Raw genomic sequence first — 20,670 nt, 5'->3', positions numbered from 1 at the left:
TAAAAGGTAGGTCAGTAGTGGTTTTTCTTTTTGCGATTTATGAATGGAATGTGAAAAACTATATCTCGAGTGAACGCGATTGATAGTTTAGATTATTTTTACCAATAACCGCTACGAATTTCAGCTGACGGCGACTATAGAAGTTTAAAAAGCAAAGATGAGTGAAATCGTCAGCTGTTATCTTCTAAAGAGTTATTGCCCTCAAATGACAATTCTGCTATTGTTTTTGTATTTTTGCCATACAATTCGAAACACGTGGATATAGAAACTGAATTGTGAAAATTATGCTCAAGACAAGATCTATTTGAATTTGTTTTTTTCCTGAAATCGGTCAACTTTTTATAGGAGTTGGTGCACCTAAATGATGATTTTGTCTTTGTTCATTGCAACATCAGTATGTCCGTTAAACAACATTTAACTGACCTTGACCTCATTTCATGGATTAGTGATCAATGTTAAAGTTACTTGATTATGTCTGTTTCTCAAATCATTTATGCAGTACGATAAATATATGTGGCGTACGGAATGACTGTAATGGGTTCATGTCAGGTCGGCAGGTTTCATCTGACATTGACCTCACTTTTTTAGTTTATTGGTCAATGTAAGCCTGTGACTTCTGTCGCAGAAAGTTTGACATCGGGATAGTGATCTGATGGCGACGGTTGCAGAAGTGATAGTTACTTCTTTAAAAAAAGCTTTATATTCTAAAAGGCAGATGACCTAGATGACTGGCAATTATCATCTGACCAGGACATCATTTTCATGGTTCATTGATCAATGTTAAGTTTTTCTGGTTAAATTTATTTCTTAAAAGTGCAATAGGCCAACTATATGGTTTATGGAATGATTACAAGGTGTACGTGTATTTCCAGTTTGGTTTATCTGACCTTGACCTCATTTTCATGGATCATGTTAAATTGATGTGATAGTCATAGTAAAGCTTTATATCTAGGACCAGAGATGGGTCTGATTACTTTCAATGTAATTGATTAAATTACACTTACTTTGTCATTTGTACGATTAAATTAAATTAACGATTCCATCATTTCTGAAAGTATCTGATTAAATTAATGATTACATTGGCAAAGTAATCATGATTACATCTGATTACAATGAATTAGAAGAGAAAAAAACATTTTGAATGATGTAAATGAATAAACGTTCAATATAGCTACATGTAATATAGATATAGGAAGATGTGGTGTTAGTGCCAATAAGACAACTCTCCATCCAAAATAACAATTTATAAAAGTAAACCATTATAGGTCAATGTACGGCTTTCAACACAGAGCCTTGGCTCACACCGAACAAAAAGCTATAAAGGGCCCCAAAATTACTAGTGTAAAACCATTCATAGCATTTTTGAAAAAGGATTTTTTTTTTAATTATTATAAAATGATAACTTCAAACTTCATCAATGTTCTAAACCACAAAAGTAAAATGTATATATACATGCACATTGTGTCACTGGTTATGACCCATCACACTTTTATCATCATTGATCTCTGAATTGTTTTGATTTCAAGTGAATAAAGTTTTATGAAGAATTTGCTGTAACTTATCTTCCGATCTCTTCCAGACGCTAGATGTATTACAAGGTGCAGTTTATTGAAGTTAAAATATGAATGAAATAAAGTTACCAGTTAAAAACTATGTGAAATTATAATAGAATTGTTTATCAAATTGTACACAAATCCATACCAAATTTGTTTATTTTGAACAACATATTTGTCCAACTTTTAATTAGGGCCCCGCCGACGGCGGGTCGCCCTATAGTGATCAGTCTGTCCGTCCGTAACACTTTCTCCGCTCCATATCTAGAGAACCGTTATGATTTCATACTTAATACTTAACATGATTATTAACCAACACCAGAGGGTGTGTCATGTTGTATGTACAACTTCCTAGGTCAAAGGTCAAGGTCAAAAACTTTGGTTTCAGTTGACAACCCCGTGTCCTGTGGTGAAGATCGTGTCCGCTCCATATCTAGATAACCATTATGATTTCAAAGTTTATACTTGACATCCATTTTAACAACCACCAGAGGGTGTGTCATGATGTATGTACAACTTCCTAGGTCAAAGGTCAAGGTCAAAAACTTTGGTTTCGAGTTGACAATCCTGTGTCCTGTGGTGAAGATCGTGTCCGCTCCATATCTAGATAATCGTTATGATTTCAAAGTATATACTTGTCATACATTTTAACCACCACCAGAGGGCGTGTCATGATGTATGTACAACTTCCTAGGTCAAAGGTCAACGTCAAAAAAACTTTGGTTGCAGTTGACAACCCTGTGTCCTGTGGTGAAGATTGTGTCCGCTCTATATCTTGAGAACAGTTATGATTTCAAATATTATACTTGACATCCATTTTAACCAACACCAGAGGGTGTGTCATGATGTATGTACCACTTCCTAGGTCAAAGGTCTGTCTGTCTGTTGGTCTGTCCATCGCTAACAAATTTGATCCACATTATATTTTGAGAGGACAGCTGTTATTATTTCATACTTTATACCTGACAAACATTTTCAACTTAACATATATATTAACCAACACAAGAGAATGTGTCATAATGTATGCATCCTAGGTCTAAGATCAGTCTGTCGGTCTGTCCATCCGTTCGTTGTTCTTAACAAATTGTGTCCGCTCTACCTCTCGAGAACCATTAATATTTCATACTTTATACTTGGTGGGTCATAATATATTGAAGGCATAATTCTAAAAATATGTGACAAATATCAATTGGGCAGCACCTTTAAACATATTGTTCAAACATCAATCCATATATCCAGAAGTCACCTTAGAGTAGTAAACAATGAGTTCACATCATGCAGTCATATCACTATTATACTATGAAAGTAAGATGAGAATATTTATCAGTTTTAACTTAAAATCTTAGATCAAAATCACACATGAGACTATGTAATAACTTCAAATAATGCTTCATATCAGATTATCCATACAACTTATTTACCCCACGTTATTGACAGCGGGGCCCACAGAGATGGCTCCCATCTCAATGATATCTAGTTTAGTTTTAGTTTGTGCTAATTAGATAAATGATCACAATGTTTTCAATGTTTTATTATTAAAGTCTCTCTCAACAACTACAATCAATCTTTATACATTGTAAAATAACACTAAATAAAATGAGACCAATTCTATACAGAATTATAAGGGACCATTAAAATGCATATAGATATAATACACAATATGAAATAAAATATCTATTTACACATGTCTGGTTTATCTTTTATCATATGTATTGCCCTACAGCTATGCTCAATTGGTAATTGCAATAAAAACAAACCTTAATTGATCTCCTACCTGTCAATTCAAAGTTGACAAAAATCACAATTTTGACAAAAGAATATAATTCAGGGTTTATAAAGAAAAGTATTACTTGAATGTAACAGTTATTTTATGTACATCTGTAAATTGTTAATATATGTACAATATCATTCAAAGGCCAGAGACATATAGTTTACTGATGTATGCAAATCAATTAGCATGCTTAAAGTCAAAAAAAGTATTTTAACATGTAAAATATTTATTAAATACGAATAACAAAAAGGTTCATTTATTGACATAAACCCAGTTTTAGATTTTTTCATTGTAATCAGAATGTAATCAAAAAGTAATCAGGATTACAGGCTATTTTGAAAAGTAATTGATTAAATTGAATTACATGTAATCAGATTTGAGGCTGAGTAATGATTACACTGATTACTTGAAAAATTCTAATCAATTACAGCTGATAAATGATTACAATTACAATTACCCCAACTCTGTTTAGGACTATCAACATAATATCAATGGTTAGCAAAGAAGGCGATACATTTCAGCTTGTGCACTCTTGTTTGTGTTTAAGGCACAACACTGTTAACAGAAATGTATAATCAGCAACACACGATCAACAAAAAAGGATTTATATTCAATTGAAAATATAATATGTGCACGCCTATTATTTTTAGTGAGTCAATCCCCGAGTAAATTCATACCGTTTTCTTTCGGATATTACACCCGAACATATGGGTTAAACTTTCTGTCTCACAATCTTATTTTTTCACAGATGTTTATCATAGTCTTATATTTAAAAGTATTTAGATCTTTTGTAATTTGTAGTTTTATTGACAATCATACCACACATTTTCATTTTCATATTTATTTAGTGGAAAGGTCATATTTATAAGGAACACTAAAAACATCCTTATAACGTTTTTACTTGTCAAAAAAACGCAGCGTTTATATTAATGCTATGTTACATAGGCCGTATCTTACAAAAATTATTTAAAATATCCATATTGAGCAAGCATGACTTATTTCTTATCCTATTAATTTTCATAGATTAGTAAACCATGTTTACCTTTTATATCTCAACTAAATAGCGTCTTTCTACACCTTGATTTTGCAACAGAGATATATTGATTTTTTTTAAACCTGGTTATGCGTATCGAAATATTTAAGTCCCTCTAACAGAATCGCTTAATTATTAAAAAGTGACAATGCTCTTTTTTCCATATTAGATTCAACCTATGGTTATTATACCGGTACTATATAAAGCCTTGTCATCATGTATTGAAATTATTCTTTTTTATAAATTGTACTGTTCTTCAAGAGTAAGTAAATGTGAGAAACCAAACATTTTCCTTTAATAACCAATTGTGAAATAAACATACATAGAATTTTAATGTGCGTATTGTTATCCTTTTAGATTTCTACATTGGCTAGAGGTATAGGGGGAGGGTTGATATGTCATAGACATGTTTAACCCCGCCGCAATTTTGCACCTGTCCCAAGTCATGCGCCTCTGGCCTTTGTTAGTCTTGTATGATTTTAAATTTTAGCTTCTTGTGTATAATTCGGAGATTAGTATGACTTCCATTATCACTGTACTAGTATACATATTTTTTATAGGGCCAGCTAAAGGATGCCACGGGTGCGGGAGTTTCTCACTACATTGAAGATCCATTGGTGGCCTTCGGCTGTTGTCGGGTTGTTGTCGCTTTGACACATTCCCCATTTCCTTTCTCAATTTTATACATGTGAATGTCGTATGATATCATGTTGCCATTTATTACGTTTCAAATCTCTCACAAGTAACCTGCATTATCAATTATCCCATCGAAACAAAATTATGTCAGTACAACAGCTACACAAATCTAAAAAAAAATCGAAATATTTCTGACTTTTTTTAATGACATTTTCCCCTGTCGTTATCTGATACAAAGATCGTGTCTTAGGAAGGAATATATCATACCTTGTAAATACCTTGTAAAGGATCACACTGATTCAAACAAAAAAATCTCTGAAACTGACATTATCAAGATGCTTGATTGACAACATATTTGTTACGTTTGGAGGACGTGTTTTTCAACAGACTGTCGACATTCCAATTGGAATCAATTGTGCCCCTTTTCTTGCCGACTTGTTTCTTGTATTAAAACGAGGCTGACTTCATACAGGAACTTCTTAGGATAAAAAAAAAAAAGAAGTTAGCAATATTCTTTAACTTTACTTTTCTACTAAAAAGACGATGCTCTCTCACTAAGATATTAACCGGATTTGTAATAACATTATCAACACGACGGGTGCCACATGAGAAGCAGGATCTGCTTACCCTTCCAGAGTACTTGATATCACCCCCTGTTTTTATGGTTTCGTGTTTCTCATTCTTTAGTTTTCTATGTTTCTTGTTAACTATTATTTGTCAATTTGTCCTTTTCAATTTTAGCCAACCACTCAGAACATTGTTGACTTTAATTTGCTGTTTTCGATTAAATAAATAGGACTTAAAAGAGCAACTGCATTGAGTGTTAAACCACATGCTGATATTTTATCTAGCATAATATTGTGAGGCAGGTAGTCAAAAGCCTTAGAAAGATCCATTAATACCGCTGCAATGTACTGGTTTGTATCAAGAGCCAGTCTTCTAACACTCTGAGAAGTGTGGTCTGACATCCATGTCCACGTCTAAATGCACACAAAAATGGATTAAATATTTTATCAAAATAATCAGTTAATTGGATTTCAAATATTTTTTCAAAGATTTTAGAAAAGATGGGTAAGACACTAACTGGTCCATTTTCGATTTATGAGTTTTACTTTTCCTCTGGTATCTTTCGCCCCTCTCTCATTAACTATAACAGATGAAAAGTTCAGACATGTGGCACCTGTCGTGTTGCTTATGTTGCTTCAAATCAGCCAGCATGGCGGAAATATTTAAAATTTTGTCCAGCATCCGACTTCCGTCACAGAAAGCTTGGTATATGGATAGTGATCCGGTGGCGTTAACTAACTACATTTTTTTGTACTGACAAGCTTTATATTTTTATTGTTCAGTGACTACTTACAAAAAGTTCAGATTGTTTGTAATGTCAATTTAATATCAGTATGAGTAAAATGATCAATTTAGTATGTTCATACCTTTCAATGTCATGATGCCCGTCATACAGTTTTCATCTGACCATGACCTCATTTCATGGATCTGTGAACAAGGTAAGTTTTCGTGGTCAAATTTATATATCAGATACGCAATAGATCTTCTATACTCGGTGTATCAAATGATTGTAAGGTGTACATGTCCAAGTCGTATGTGACCTTGACATCATTTTCATCGTTCAGTGGTTCAAAAAGTTACGCGATTGATGTTAGAAGGACTTTGCCATATACTCAAATTTCGATACACAAACCATTCTTTTCAAATGAAAAAAAATAATCAATGATGTGTCATTTGACCATTTGACAATTAACCAACAGTTCATTAGAAGGACGATGTAGAACAGCTTTCTGATATTTAATAGTTAATACGGTTAGAACATGTAGACATAAGTCATGTTTGCTCAATATTGATATTTTAAAGTATATTTTGGGAGATGCGGTCTATTAATTTAAGATTCAACATAGCACTAATATTAATGCTGTGTTGCGTTAATATCAATGCTACATATTTTATGACAAGTAATAATGTTACAAGGCTGAATTCAGTGTTCCTTTTAAATATGACTTTTTTCTCTAAATAAAGAAGAAAAAAATGCGTTGTATGATTGTCAATTAAAATACAAATCATAAAAGACCAAAATATGCTATTAAATATATTATATAATATGAAATGTAAATTGACTATGATAAACATCGGTGACAATGTGATTATTAGACAGAAAATTTAACCAGTATGTTCTCATGTAACACCCTTACGCAATTGACGAAAACGATACGAATTTACTGGTAAGAACAAAGGCATGCAAACATCATATTTTCAAATAGAACATAAATATATAAATCCATTTTCTGTTTACAGTTTTGTGCCTAAAACACAAAAAAAGTACTATACAATCTAATAGAAATATCTTGTCAACTGTTCTAAATCATAGTCATTTGTATATAAGGCAAGTTCTTTGCAAATATTAAGCAACTTTTGCTTTGCAAGATTTCCATGTGTCTTGTCAAATGCAACTAAATGAGCAAAACACTTTGGAAACATTTCATCAACTTTAGAAATATCCGATCTTTCAATATATAGAATTTCTTTTCTATTTTTCAGTTCTTCGATTCTTTGCAGAACAGTTTTGTCTTGTAATTGGCGACTATGAGCGAACGAATAAAGATAGCATCCAACTGCATACACATTGCTAGTTTTGGGAAACTCTGGTTTTATTCCAGCAGCAATTAAAGCTAGTGTTACGAATAGGTCAACAGAGTCCGTTGTTCTGAAGACGACACACCTACTGTAAGAACCTGGTCTGCAGTTAATTTCAATCATCTTTAAACCATTCGAAGTCACTATCATTTCAACATTGAAAACACCATTATCTAACCCAACCTTTTTGCAGCAATCAAATGATGCTTGAATTATTTCAGCCACGTCTTTATCTGGCAAGCAAGTGGGAAAACACGTGGTTGTATCAGAAAATCCATATGGTAATTTTGGACCCATATCGGTAACTAGCGCTTTCAATAAAACACCCTTAAATATTATTACATCAATATGGTGAACAATACCTGGCAAAAATTCCATTAAAACCATTGAACTACCAAAGCCACCCCCATCCCAATTCTTTTCATATGTACATTGTAACATGTTGAATTTAGAAACACAATCATCAATTGAGTACACTTTTGATACGCCCTCGGAAAAAGTACCATATTCTGGTTTAAGTATCGCTGGAAATGATAAACCTTTTGTATTTGAAATATCTGATACATTTTTTATTTGGAATGATAGAGGAGAATATTGATTGGTATCAAAATCACGTGATTTTTTCCTCAGAGCATCATATGTAAGTTGTTTGCTCTGGACTATAAGGGCAACATCAGGTTTGACGCCAACAAATCCTAACTTCTGACACACTATTGATGTTAAATGGATACAATATTCGTCGAAAGTGAAGCATGCTGATAGCTGGTTCACTGCTGGACCGAGAAGTTTTATAATGGCATCACCATGACTTTCATCTGCTAGTATTGAATTTTCCGAGAAGTTGTATTTAATCAATACATCAACTTTATCACGGAGATGTTTGTTTTCTTTTGGATCCACAAGAATAACCTGAAACATTTTAGAATTAATTGTTAATTTAAGACTATCATTATATAATGGTTCAAATTGAATGATTGATCGATTGGTTTGTTTTTTAGCGTTTTTTCAGCATTGATGTGCTATTGTGTTGCACTCAAAGAAAAAGAGGAAATTTGATCCACAATGAAACGCTAGGCTATGGAAATTAAATAACATTTACCTTAATATTTAAATCCTGAAAAGTTTTCCACACAAATCGGCGATCTTTACCAGAAGCTCCAATGACCAGAACAGTTTTTCCTGATATTTGCTCAATATTTTCTCTGTTCCATACTATATAATCATTCCCTAAGGTCGCCTCTTTATTATTTGCCATTGAAAACATCCAATTTTACAGTTTAACGCGTTACAAAAAGGTACCAGGATTATAACATCAATGCACCAAAATGTAGATGTAGATGTGACTGTATGTGCACGGGTTACAAAAAGGTTGTCTCGAGTATCTAGACGATAGCTCTGGTGCAGCAAGACTACCATGCACCGTAATTTAAATGTAAGTGTGTGCTCACGGATTAACGAAACGTTGTATGCTTGGATGCAATCCATCCTAAGATCTCGTAATAATTAAAGTTACAGGATGAATGATTACCTTAGAGAAATAGCTGAACTCAAATACTTTTAATTTAAATCAAATAACCCATAGCTTAGAGCATGATCGAGCAGGTTTATACCCCTCGGAAAACCATTGTCAACCGCGGCAGGTTGACAATGGTTTTCCGAAGGGTAATAATCTGCTCGATCATGCTCTAAGCTATGGGTTATTTGATTTATTATACTGAGAGTCTTTATTTTCATTTAAACTTAAATCAAAAGAAATAGTCTATGAAACAATGCGTAGCAGTTGTACAAAAATTACAAAAGTGAAGCTAAAAGGTTGTTTTTTTTTACATTTAAAGTGACGATCAATGATAAACGTAAAACTTTTGCTTTGTCTTTAGAATCATTGATGTAAATGCAATGCATCCGAAGCACAAAATCTATAAAAATGCAAATTGACTGAAAACATTGGATGACCTTTTTTAAGGATTTTTTCTTGTCATTGTCTCATTTACTAAAACATATTCTAACTAGATAGGAACTCAAAACAACAACCAAAAGGCAGCAATACACGATCTACAAATCAGATAGCATGGCGGAAATAGTCAACTGAATCCTTATTTATATTTATACATCAATGATTATAAAGACAAGACAAAAATTTTAAATTATAAATATTTCCCTTGATATTTCAATTTTTGTCGAGACTGCGACTACATGTCTAAGTTTGTTTCCTTTTAAATACTATAAACAACAGGTCAATTATAGTTATTGCATAGATTGATTGTAAGTTTTACATGACTGTCTGGCATGGTTCATCTGACATTGACCTCATTTCATGGTTCATTGGTAAAAAAAATTCCTGGTTTATTCTATTTCTGGAAAATGTAAGATAAGTAGAGAGAAACTGTAAACATTAAAAATGATCAACAAAAAAGTTAAGAAAGCCGAAATCGTCATTTGGTTTCTCATAGGAGTCCCAACATTTAAAGGCTGATTTTTTTATTGCAATATTCTATTTGCGAAAACGACAGCAGATCGATCATTTTAAAAAATAGTAAAAATGCCGAACAAAATAAGATAAACAAATCATTCACCATGACGGTAATATTCAACTGACCTATAATAGGAGTGAGTGCGCTTCAAACATGAATTTTATCAATTTTTGCATATTTTGCATCAATGTTAATATCATCATCTTCGATCGATTCATTTTTTTATTTAATCGGTGCAGTTTTCTTTTCACAAAGTTAGATTTTTTCATGATATTAATTTATATCTACGATTCCCGTTTCTGTAAAAAATACAAAAGTAAGAAAGCAATAAGTGAGAAGATTAAATTTGATAAATTTTGTGCTTCTTTGTTTAACATTTGTTTGTTTTTATTGTGATTAAGATTATAACACAATGTTGACTGCTGTCACCCTAATTTTTGACTTTTCACCAATTCTATCTGTTTGTTTTGTTCACGCATCGTTGTCAATTTAATGGAATTTGGTGCGACTGTCGTACAACTGAGAGGTGTAGCGCTATAAAACCAGGTTCAATCCACCATTTTCTACAAAAGAAAATTCCTGTACCAATTCAGGAATATGACAGTTGTTATCCATTCGTTTGATGTGTTTAAATTTTCCTCGGAGTTTAGTATTTTTGTGATTTTACTTTTTGACGCGATTTCTTTCACATTTCAATTAATCATTAAAATAGAAATGAGAAGCGTGGTCAAATCAACAGTTTTGATATTACATCAAAATAGTCGAGATAAAAATTGAAAATTTTGCTGTTCATCTTTACAATTTTTAGGAAACACCATTGTGATTGACACAACTCATTGAGTATACTTCATCACAATAATTATGAGGGTCATGTCTTACTGTAGAACGAATGGTGGAAAGAACTTAAACAGATGTTAAGTAGAATATCTTCCAATGTTTTTTTCGACGGGGAATAATCTGCTGTATCACACCCTCAGCCATGTGTTATTTAATATATTATACTGATGTCTTATCAATATTTCATTTAAACTTAAAACCAAAGAAATGATCTATGAAGTCGTTTACAAAACAACACGTTACAGTTGTACAAAAATAAGAAAAGTGAAGCAAACATTCTTTATTTTTATTAAAGTGACAATCAATGATAAAAACGTAAAACTTTTGTCTTGTCTTTATAATCATTGATGTAAATGCAATCCATTGTATTTTGAATTATCGATTTTATAAACCAGGTGTACATGTATTTCTAGTTTGGTTTATTAGGTCTTTCCACCTTTCAGTGGAAAGACCTATTAGATTTCTTCTGATTATTATTTTTTTTTCTTCCACCAAATTTTTTTCCTTCGCTGTTTTTTTGTTTTGCAAGATGTCGCTTAGATATTTGGAATATGCTATCAGACAGTTTATACGCTTTTGAAACTGACACTGCGAAACCGAATACTTTCCCATATAAGAGTTATTTCTCCGAACACTGTTTTTCTTGTTATCCCTAAGGCTTCGCAATCGTATAAGAAACCGACGAATTTATTTTTCCAAATTGCTAGTTACATCCTCAGGATATTCTGTTTTATTTTGACCGAAGCCGCATAGAGATTCCATATGAGAGTTATTTCCCCTTTTGTATTTAAAATTTTGAAATGTATTTTTAACTGGAAAACCATAAGTGATAGAGGCCTACGGTCTGTTTATTTGAAGTCCTTGGTCCAAAAAAAAATAAATGGGGTCAAGGTCAAAGGTCAAGATCATGTTCAAAATTTTGATTTTGGCTTGTTGTCTCTCATTTTCATAAATCTTATAAGGTATCGACAAAATATTTTCACACAATTGTTAGTCGCGACATGACGTTACACATAAATTTTAGTCGAAAGGGTACGTAAGCATTTGATGCGAGTATTCCCCCTTTTATATCTAATATCAGTCATATTGTAATATAACTCATTAACAATATAACGTATAGACCTAGAGTCTTTTGATTTGATGTCCTTAGTTGATGACCTTGAAATTGAGCTCAAGGTCATATGTTAATTTAACGTTCTAGATTTCGACCTTTGCTTTTACCTCATATGTATTCATGTTAAAGCGATTAGACTTTTTGCATTAGGTTGCAAGCAATATGACGTTGAAAAAGCTAACCGGAAGTGACCTTTTGTAAACCGGAAGTAGCTATTTTTTATAAATTACTGTAAAAGTATGCAAAACCATATATTTTTGGAATCAGCGTCAAGTTAACTATAAGACAGTACCAGAAGTTACAAATTTTGAACCGGAAGTAGAAAATAATCTCCCTTATTTATATCTTTTTGTGTAGTAACCTTATATTTTTAGAATCAGCGTACAATAATTTGTCATTTGACGCTGAAATTAATATTTTAAAACCAAATTTTAATATTTTCATATCAAAATAGATCCTTACTGATGGAAAGACCTTCAATTGTTCTCTGAACAATTGGTTTTTAATCTAACCTTGAATCATTTTCATGGATCATGTTAAATTGATGTGATAGTTGTAGTAAAGCTTTATATATTTAGGACTATCAACATGATATCAATGGTAAGTAAAGAAGGCGAGACATTTCAGCGTGTACACTCTTGTTTGTGTTTTAGACACAAAACTGTAAACAGAAAAGTATGATCAGCAATAAAGAATAAACAAACAAAAAAATGATTTATATTCTACTTCAAAATATAATCTGTTTATCGCTATATTACTTATGACGACGTTGTCAATTTCATGTCAATTTCATTACCAACGCCACGTGCCTCCTTACTTTCTACCGATAATTTTCCATCTCAAACGAGAAGCCTGATATGAATAAATATCACCAAAAAATCAAAGGAAAAATGCACAAAATAGCGATTATATAAGATATGTATTAGCTTTTTGGTCTTTTGTTATTTGTATTTTTATTGACAATCGTACTACGCAAATTTTATTTTCACATTCATTTTGTGGAAAGGTCAAATTTATAAAGAACACTGAAAAGAACCTTACAACATTTTAACTTGTCATAAAACGCAGCGTTTTGTATAGTAATGCTATGTTGAATCTTAATAGACCGTATCTTACAAAAAAATATTTAAAATATCCATATTGAGCAAGCTTGACTTATTTATAAACCTATTAGTTTTTATAGATCAGTAGACCATATTCACCTGTTATATCTCAACTAAATGGCGTCTTTCTACAAATTTCGTCTAATGAATTTTGCAACTGTTATTTAAATGTCGAATGGTTCAGAGATACAATATTGATTTTCTTTTAAAAACAACCAACCTGGTTTTGCATATCGAAATTTAATTACAAGGCAAAGTCCCTCTAACAGAATCGCTTTATTATTTTTTTAAAGTGACAATGATCTGTTTTCCATATTATATTCAACTATTTTGATCACTACCTATGGTTTATATACCGGTACTATAAAAAGCCTTGTCATCATGTATTGAAATTATTCTTTCGTATAAATTGTACTGTTCTTCAAGAGTATGCAAGTGTGAGTAACCATACATTTTCCTTTTAATAATCAATTGAGAAATAAAAATACATGTGAATGTCGTATGTATCATGTGGGCCATTTATTAGGTTTCCAATCTCTCAACTCTCAACCAGTAACCTGCATTATCAATTATTCTATCGATAAAAAATTATGTCAGTACGCAGTTATCCAAATTTCATTGTTGAAGCACCCCTTTTGTCTCTCTTGACGGATTAAAAAATCGACACATAGGTATGCTGTTTCTGTCGTCGGCGACAACGACGGAGGCGTCAACAATGTTTTGTTTGTGATAAGATATAGTTTATGGTTAACCACTATTGGTAAGTCAAAGATATTTGGTATGCAGATTAGTTTTGGCACATCTCATTTCCATATAGATTATTTGGCCACTCCCCTCAGTCATGGTCTATTGACTTTGAATTGTTAACATACATATCATGTATTGATTTGTGATTATGTCAGTTAATGTGGTACCACTAGTGGTAAGTTAATTATATTTTGTATGCATTTGTATAAGCGTCGGCATATCTAATTTCCATGGAGACAATTTGGCCCCACCCCTCAGTCATTGTCTATTGACTGTGATGAAATTGTCTCAGTTTACTTGTATTAGTTTGTGTTTAGGTTTGTTTAAAGGGAACTACTGATGCTAATTCAATGGTATTTGGTATTCATTTGTATAAGCATTCGCACATCACTTTTCAATGGAGATTTTTAAGCCAAGTACCTTTAGTCATGGTTCATTGACCTTGAATATTTGCAAAAATTACATGTTAAAGTGTTGCTATTCTATTTTCAAGATTTGCATTATCGAAATTACAAAAAAGCGAGACATATCTCTGTGATAACAGTTTATTATATATATTATTGAATCAGAAATGCAAGATCTATAAAATTCGAAATGAAACATTTGAAGACTTTTTAAAGGATATTTTCTGTAAAAAATGTAAAAATTTGCAGTTGTTAATTAATAACAATCATTTATGGAATAACAATCTGTATATCCATATAGTTTCAAAGAATAGTTTTAAAAGAAAAGAGAAATAATTTCACAAGGTGTAAATACCTGAAAAAAATACAGTCAAATTAACATTGATTTCTATATGACCAATAGTCCATTTGCCAATTACCGATTTGATTTCGTTATTACACACTTTTTAAACAAATTACTTCCCTTTGTCAATCGTAGACTGGTTCAATACCGGACAAAATTGACTTTTGCCAATGCAAAGTATGATGAATTGAAAGTGAGGTATCTGCGGTTTAACTAATTTTTCATGAAAAATTATTTCTAATGTCAAAAGTATTTAGATTAACAACAAATTAATGTAATGAAAAGATTTGAAAGCCTTAAATATTACTCACATTACGCACAGGTAAATTTGCTCGTTCTTCTAGCTCTCCATTATAAATGAAAATTAATGTCCCTCATTAGGGACACAACTGAAAGAGGGATCTCGAATTACAGGGTTAATTACGGGAATTTGGATAATACAAAGAAATCCTAAATTATAACTAATGTGTGCTGTCATATTTTACTAGAGTTAACTCATCATTATAAAACAATCTAATTAAATGTTTCTTTCTATCAAATAATTATAAAACATTTTTTCTTGCTTTTTAAAGTTGACATCTTTAGATGTTTTCAAGATACTAGGCAAAAATTAAAAAAAAGGTTAAATAAAGGCAACAGTAGTATACCGCTGTTCAAAACTCATAAATCCATGGACAAAAAACAAAATCGGGGTAACAAACTAAAACCGAGGGAAACGCATTAAATATAAGAGGAGAACAACGACACAACACTAAAATGTAACACACACAGAAACGGACAAAGCATCAGACAAAATCCCACGAGAATAACAAATATAACATCAAAACCAAATACATGAATTTGGGATAGACAAGTACCGTGACACGTCTTATCGTAATGTGAAATTACACTAAAAAATAAGAGAAAACAAACGATGCAACGTTAAAATGTAACACACACAGAAACGAACAATAATATAACAATGGCCATATTCCTAACTTGGTACAGGACATTTTTAAAGGAAAAAATGGTGGGTTGAACCTGGTTTTGTGGCATGCCAAACCTCGCACTTTAATGGCAATGTTAAATATAACATTGAAATGACAACATAATATTACAGGACTACAATACAAATAAATAGGAGAACGTATTAGACAAAGAAACACATGATTAATGAATAACAAAAAGCATCAGGTTTAAAATTCAATACGTCAAAAACGCGCCTCGTCCACATAAGACTCACTAGTGACGCCCAGATATAAAAGATCGAAAGCGAAAAAAAGTACAAAGTTGTATAGCACTGAAGATCAAAAGTTGAAAAAGGCTGTGTCAAATACGGCTATGTTTTTGTGCTTGGGATAAGAACATCCTTATTATTTAGAACAATTAATGCTATTGCAAACAGTAAATTTTATCAAATGAATATAACAGATATACATAATGAAACTGAAGTATTAACTCATTACAGAAAACAAACACAAATACATGCAAAGACCAACACAGAATAGACACACCCTACTCAGTCCAGGCGTCAACGCAGTAAATTGTGAAAATGACGTCACATACGATGGTGAAAAGGCATTAAAAATTACGTCACATTTGAATTTATGAAATTTCTGAAACAGCAGAAGAATGACGTCACATATGAAAAACTATATCTCAAAAGTAAGATCGAATTAGGATTGATTAAAGATTATAATAGAACTAAATACTGATATTGCATTTAAACACAATGCATATTGCAATACTTATTAATAGCAATTAACTATAATATATATATATATATATGTGTCCAGTGTGTTATGAATGCAACTTCAAACGTAAATTATCGTACAGATTACGTTGACCAAAATTAAATCTAATAAATGACGGCGGTGATTATTTTTTCTTTCCATAACACATATATATATAATAGAAAAGACGTCAACACATTTGACAAAACCCGATGAGAATTACAAATATAACATTAAACATTTAAACTAAATACATGAATTTGGGAAAGACAAGTACCGTAACACGTCTTATAGTAATGCGAATTCACAATTAGCAAAATCGGGAATAAGTCACGTTTGGTAATTAAAATATTAGACGACATAATGACAAACCACAATCTACCATGTGGTAAAAATGTCCTTAGCTAGTTTGGTTAAAGACACATCGTATGGATCCACCAATTCGTGATGGTGTCTATAAAATTTACGGAGTGTCAATTTTAATCTGTCCTCCTCATAACTTTGTTGGAGTAGTTTCTGCGTAAAGAGCACACTCCTGTATATGAAGTCCGTATAGTGTGAACAAGCACGTGAATAACGTATCAATTGTGATATGTAAACACCATACGAAGGGGCAGATGATATGTTACTGCTGAGAAATGGGAAATTGATAATTGGGAAGTTGAAATCGTCCCGTTTGTCATAGATTTTTGTGTGAAGTCGTCCATCTACGTCAATATTGAGGAAAAGATCAAGGTATGAAGCAGTCCTTCTAGTATCAGTAGTATCCTTAATTTCAAGTTCACTGGGATATATGAGATGTAAGTATTGGCTGAAGTATGGGTTATTCAATGATAGAACATCATCAATATATCGGAAAGTAAAATTAAAGAATTTCGCAAGGTGCTTTTTCTTTTTGTCTTTTAGAAGGTTCTGAATGAATTCTGCTTCATACGAGTACAAAAACAAATCAGCCAGCAGGGGCGCACAATTAGTACCCATTAGAATACCGATTGGCTGTTGAAATATAAATCCTCCAAACTCAACAAATATATTGTTGATCAAAAAGTCCAGCATTTTGATAATATCATTTTCAGTATATTTTCTGGAAGATTCAGTGTGATTCTTCACAAAATATGAATTATTGTAACCCAAAACAAGAAATTTGTATCTACGATTCCCATTTTTATAGAAAAAGCTCTGTTTTATGAGATGGTGAAGTCGATCTTTCAACTGAGCATGGGGAATAGTAGTATATAGCGTAGAAAAATCAAAAGTTTTTATGTTGCTGCAAAATTGCAAAGATTGTGATCGAAGGTTAAGCAGTAGATCTATGGAATTTAAAGACACATCGTATGGATCCACCAATTCGTCATTATAAGGCTATAAGTCGTCTGACAATTTAAGTCATGCAGAACTTTTTGTAGTTCTTCTTTTTTTCCCCTATAGTTTCTATACACCTATACATTAAACTATTACAGTTTATCCCACTTCAAAATAATACGCAAACACGCAAATAAATGTTTAAAATCGCCCATGAAGGACAATAACACCAATAGGAAGTAAACTGGCAAGTTTAGCCATTAAATTGTTGTCATGCTGATAATTTATATCGATACTACACTATTCATGTTGCAAAAGTGAGATATAGCGATCCTATATTCTTTTGTTGGTTGCAGCGGCATCAATATTTAGTTCTTTTTTTTAACACCAACAACTTTAACAAAATTTAGATTTTATCAAATTTGGACAGAGCTTATTAATGTTAAGTTTTTTTATGGTTAAGAGATAATGTCTAAAGCAAACTTTGGAAATACTTTATATATTTTATGTCAAAATTACACTTTTACACTGACACAAACAATCACATAAGGAGGTCTTTTTCAGCTTATATAAAATGCTTCGCTGAGCGCAGTCTGATACAACCGAAGATTGAACAGTTGGTGTATTTTGGACACAATACTCATGCTTGATACTGTCTGAATTTGGATTGAAATCAAATTTTTGACATAATATATATAATTCTGACACAAAATAAATGTGTTCAAAGATCAAACAATTCTATTGTGCAATACTGTGCAATTGAATTCGAAATTTGGAAAAAAAATATGAATTCCTTAATGAATTGGAAAACGAAATCCCCCCCCACCCCCTACCCCAGTTACCTTTTTGAAACCCCCTTGGAGCAACAACCCTACAACACAGTCCCAGCCTCTCCTTTGTATAACGGAATCTTTCCAGAGAGATCCATACACTTTAACACAAGTCATTGTCTTGAAACCAGAAAAATGCTTGTTTTTAGCCCTTTTTGGCCCCTAATTCCTCAATATTTGAGTTATTAACCCCAAACTCGATCCTAGACTTCCCTATGCTATACGGAACATTGTGGTGTCAGAGAGAACCATACATTAACACACAAGTTATTGTCTGGAAACTATAAACATGCTAGTTTTTGGTCCCTTTTTGGCCCTTTATTCCTAATTTGTTGGCCCCATAACCTCTAAAATGAATCCCAACCTTCTGCTTGTAATATTAATTATTGTGGTACAATTTCAGAGCAATAGAAACACTAATACACAAGTAATTATCCTGAAACTAGAAACATGCTTGTTTTTGGCCCCTTTGTGGGCCCTTATTCCTAAACGGTTGGGACCATCATCCCTAAAAACGATCCAAACCTTCCTTTTGTGGTATTGAACCTTTTGTTTTAAATTATAGAGATCTATTCACTTAAACCAATTGTGGTTTGTTTTTGTTTTTTTGCAGTCGTATAAAAAGCATACATGAATATAAACGTATATTGTGGTACAATGTATTATAATAGGTTCTTTTTAATTTTTTGAAGAAATTTTACCTTTTTCTTGGGCCTTTCAAATAACAGCCATTAGTTATTAAATCTTCATTGTTTTCTTAGTTATCATTTGGGAAATCCAACAAACTGACTAAAGAGACCTTCTATAAATTCAAAAATAATTGCAATATGAATAAAACAACCGATGTTCAATGCTTCCCCCAACTTCTAATTGTTTGAACTGGACTCATCTTCAGCCTTGACAATTTATCTTTAGAAAGCAATTGCATAAATTTAGATTAGATAACGATTAATTATACTAGATACTTTACAATACGAACCGATGTCAAGGATACAACATTTCATCTCAGAAGTTAACCAGCCAAAAAATTGTACACCAATTGGTCGCTACACGATCTGCAACAAACTGGGAAACCCGACACGACGTAGTTAGCTCTATATGGCATAGGCTGTTATATAACCAAAGTTGCATTTTCATTTTTGTACAATATTCTGTTACAGTTTATAAATGTAAATTTGCTTCGATTAATCTCACATTTTTTGACGGTCACCATGAATAAGCAATTATAATATTATTACAAGCTTTAAGTTCCAAATTTGCAGTATTTTAAGTCTCTGCATTTTAAAGTGCCAGTCTGCCTAAGAATCAGGCAGTGGTGAAAACATGACCAAAAAAACCCACCCAATTTGACATTGATTTTAGATAAAAATATGTAGTTATGCACAAAAATAACATTCATTTCTGTTTTCTGCTGTGGTAATAGAAGATACAATTTGGTTGAAATGCACTAGAAATTAACGAATAAGGGGAGATAACTCTGTAATTTGCTATCATTCTAACCAATTTTCTAACCAAGTTATTTGATATTACCAGACACACACAAACAAAAGACTAATACTTTTTAACTCAGGATGATGGTTAGTATTAAATAGCATGATTAACTCGGTGGGTTTTTTCTTATCATGTTTTAATTTATACCTAAATTGCCTGATTCTTACAAAGACTGGCACTTAAGCTTAAATTCTACGATTTTTTTGGAAAATTTAACTATTACTGGTTAGAACTGTTTTAGTGAATCAAAACTAATGTCTTCCCTGTAGAAGTCACTCTTGTCAAAAAAAGACTGCAATTGTAAATAAAAAATATGGTGCGTTAGTGGAATTATGCACCGTTTCCAATAAATTTAACAACTTATGAGTCAAAGGGGTTAGGAAATGAGTAACATAATATATGGTACACTTAATTTGTCTAGTCATGATATAAAATTATTAAAGTACATAGTTTATAGGTGGGTATCTGAAGAGTGTTTATAATGGGAGCGAACTCCATCAAAACATCATTGTTGTACTCTAAGGTCTGATTGAAAAAATATATATAATTGAAGGTAGGAATATGAACATATTTCAAGCTATTTAACCATCAATTGTATGTAGAGGGCAGGGCATGCCACTGCTGGTGGAGATTTATTTCCCCGAGGGTATCACAAGCCCAGTAGTCAGCACTTTTTG

The sequence above is a fragment of the Mytilus galloprovincialis genome, chromosome 1 (assembly GCF_965363235.1).
Source record: "Mytilus galloprovincialis chromosome 1, xbMytGall1.hap1.1, whole genome shotgun sequence".
NCBI lineage: Eukaryota > Metazoa > Mollusca > Bivalvia > Mytilida > Mytilidae > Mytilus > Mytilus galloprovincialis.
The sequence above is the reverse complement of the archived record's forward strand: the minus strand, read 5'-3'. Positions refer to the sequence as shown.